The 3,778-nt window shown below is 40.0% G+C and overlaps 1 long non-coding RNA gene across 1 annotated transcript; it reads right to left on the minus strand.

The window, feature by feature from the left end:
• Positions 1-910: 910 nt before the first annotated feature.
• Positions 911-2,846, minus strand: LOC111267878 (uncharacterized). The gene is made up of 2 exons (XR_002684895.2): positions 2,464-2,846; positions 911-1,723 (listed from the first exon to the last, which is right to left on the minus strand). It is a non-coding gene; the product is annotated as an uncharacterized LOC111267878 (long non-coding RNA).
• Between the last annotated feature and the right edge of the window lie 932 nt (positions 2,847-3,778).

Below are 3,778 nucleotides of genomic sequence, written 5' to 3' on the forward strand. Positions count from 1 at the left end.
AGTGTTTGCTACAGTTCTTCGCTTCATTCTGCCCTTCGGTAATTTTGTCAACCATCCATACCTTGTCCTACTTCTGCACCATCTTTACGAGCCTTACCTTCGACAACAGACCTACTAAACTATGAGACGATTTTTCAGCTCCGTAAGAGACGTGTTCGAATGCCTAGACATCCTTAATTCGTTTCATCGTATTGTTCGGTGCAAGCTAGAAAAGCGTGCTCGAGTCTTCGGCTATTGCCATATGATGTATTTCACAGTAAAACGAATTTTTGCTAATGAGATTGATCAGTGTTGCGCTTACGATTTACTGGGATTAATACGCCGATTCAGACGCACGTAATGGTATATACCCTCCTCTCTAATAAATAAACAATGATAATAGAACTAAAATAAATCCATAATGCTTGCCGACTTCTATAATCGATCTTACCGATAAGGAAAAATGCTACAAGTACAAACAGCATTTTTTTAAAAATAATAATAATAATAAACTTTTTTTGACACAATTTTTTCACAAAGCACCGTTATATGAGATGATGCATATTTATAGTTTTGTCCGTCGTGTTTCAATGATGCCGTCGTTTCCTTTGTGGATTAATATGCTATTTGTGCAGTATGGTAATTACTGCCGATGTTCCATTTTTCAAATAACGCTATTGAGAATTTATATATATATATATATAAAACAAACTTTTATCCAGCCAGCGATCATATAGGAACCCCTTAACAACAAAAGGCTGATATTTCAACTACCGTTGACAACTATTGTGATGGATATATTAACAGACCCTACAGTGACTATTCATTGAGTAGCAAATGTAACATTACTACGACGATTAACGTTTATCACTCGCTGAGGTCCTTCTGAAGCTTATCGAACAGCAGAAGATGTTGAAGAAAGACGCCTCGATCAAGTATTGACGCCATGTTTATTTTGAACAAGCAGTAGTAGATAATAACATATTGTAGCCCAATAACAAGCGAGTATAACTCTAATACTAAGCAATTAGGGTGGAGCACCGTTTTCCTTCTAGCTGGTGATAGTGTTTGTAACGAACCTAGCGGATAACTTATCAAGCCTCAAAGAATATGGAGATTATTTCGAAGAAACATCTATTTATATATCTACCATATTTCCGCATTTTACAACAGTGGTTGGATATAATCTGGATTTCTAGTCCGTTCTTTCGTTATACGACATGCTTGTATATTGAATGCTAGTGCCAATACCTTCGAGACTTGACGCCATTTTTGGCAAAAACAAGGATAAAAAGCTTGCTATAACTTCCTGCTGTAGGTAGATGATACATGACGTAAGCCGTTGTTACATGCATAATATAACAAAGTTCCACATGACAAGCCCACGCGGTAACCTGGACGACCTGTGGCTAAACGAGACAGGGATCGCTAGTTTAAGCCCCGCCGTCGACTTACGCTATGCTACACTTTTTGTTTTAATTTATTTTTGTTTTCTGTCCTTAAAGACGGGAGCTAAGTAGGTTCGCATCGTTTGTTCGCGAACGAACAGCTCTTGAGCCATGATGCTACCGGCGTCTGGTATAAAAGACCTTTCGAATCGGCCTCTCCACAATGTACTCCTCTTCTTTACTGGTAAGTTCGCCTTTTTCATTTCGAATTCGTTTCTTTGCAAAAAGAAGCACAGATGTGACTGCTGCGCGTCCTTTGGAGATCCGCACCCGCGAATGATGGCCACCAATACTACCTGGAATCATTTGAAGCATAATTATATGTCTGGAATGGTTTAATTTTTTCTATACTGTTCTGAATAATTCATTTTTGTACACACGTACTAGATTTTTGAAGTCCTTCACAAACTTGCTCATACGTTGATTGTATGAATTATTCTGTATTCGTCCCATTCTCAGCTTCTTTCTATTACAGAACGAATAGGAGAACGGCAAGCATTTCCTTTTTTATTTAGCTCACACACCAGGGCACTACTCGGCTGAAAAGAACGTTACTCACAACTACACCTAGCGTCTCTTCCCTTCTTTATGTTCCACTCATAACTGTAATAATAATTCGTTTATTGAACGCAATAGTTTCCAACGATTAGGATCGAAATATAGAGTTCTGCCGATATTAAGTACGGTTAAACATAACGCACAGCTTCACAGCGTGAGTTTACTTCAAGAGTGCTATAGTCCTGGTGATGACACATGGGTACAGGTCATGCGGCGAACGACTATTTTGTTCGATAGGACGAAATAAGGCCAAGGTCTGGTCACATGTTTTGCCCGCCCCCTCCCCAGGAAACTATGTAATGGTAAGAAACGTACGAGATTCATCAAGTCGCTCTGATTTGGTCAATACTCGATCACAACATAGCACTAACAGTCCAACGTACAGGTCACATATTGTCACTGAAAAATGCTGTCGAGCAGTATGCTCTTTCGAATATCGAAGGTTTACGTTTCGAGGACCATGAGTAACTATTCTTACCCCTTCCACCTCGTCGGCCACCTCGTCCACCGCCTCTCATCTCCACAAGACTGACGTACAGCAACAATAGGAACACGACAAAGGTCCTTATTGAGTACAAACCCTTCATAACTACTTAGGTAATAGGCTGAGCAGAGAATCTTCAGTATTTATGGGAGATGATTTTTGGTACACACGATACCGTTACTCTCGTGCGCGGTGCCGTGTAATCTCATTAAGCAGTATTCCAACTGAATCTAGTTGTGAACGTTTCACGTCTGTTGTATACACAAAGGTCTCGTGATGAACGGAGAACGTTGATTCAATGGAACGGCTGGTAGCAGAGTGGCCCATGTTTTTCGAACAATACCGTTTATAAACCAATGCTTAATCTAAGGGACAATCTGGAACCGTGGAGAATAATATCGACATTCGAGCAAATAATTGCTTGATTCTTGGTTTTGATTGTCATGAGCCTTATGTGGGCTCTCGCATCGTTTCTCTCATCAGTTAGTGGTACTCAATCACTAAGAATAAATGATGCAAGACAAATGGAATCCGAAGAAGAAACGTACGATAGTTGCTGTCGATTGTATGCAAGCAAAGGCGTCCATTACGGCCACTCCATGGGTCGCCGTAGTGATGGCGCTATCAGATGCTCGTCACTTGTTGACAGAACCCCTGCGTTTTGCGAATGATGTCAAAAGATGGACTTCGTTTTTGCGTCGCGTGTATGCTGTATGTAAACGGGAAAATGTTGTTTCTTTATATTAAACATTTCATCTGTGGCGAGAGGCCAAAGCCGGCCAGCTTGAGATCGATTGGACACGTGTTGGCGAATAGGGTAGACGTCGACCAGTATAAATTAAGTGCTAGCAAAGACTGGCTAAGCGTGAGTCATATTAGTTATTACGAGCGTGTACTATTTTCCATTAATTATCTCTCGATGCCAAACAGCCATACGAATGATGTCATGCCTTTACGTCGATGATCTGTGGAGCGTTCTTCGTAACATTTCGTTGGCGGTCCTTGCTGTTTAAGATTCAACAATACAGCCCGAAGACCTTTTAGTACTATATATATATATATATATATATATATATTATATATATATATATATATGAAAAAAAGTTAAATATTCATTTTTTAATCCTGACGTCACTGCCAAATGAGTTGACACTACTCACTCCATATTTTCGCCTTAGCTAGCACAAAGGTCGAGATACGAACGCCTCTTACTAGGCGGACTTCGGGATGATCACGCTTGCGTTCTATTTGTAATTTCGAAGTTGTCTTGCTTGCGAACATAGATCGTCATCCATATGGAAAAGTCAAT

The sequence above is a fragment of the Varroa jacobsoni genome, unplaced genomic scaffold (genome assembly GCF_002532875.2).
Source record: "Varroa jacobsoni isolate VJ856 unplaced genomic scaffold, vjacob_1.0 scaffold_128, whole genome shotgun sequence".
Taxonomy (NCBI): Eukaryota; Metazoa; Arthropoda; class Arachnida; order Mesostigmata; family Varroidae; genus Varroa; species Varroa jacobsoni.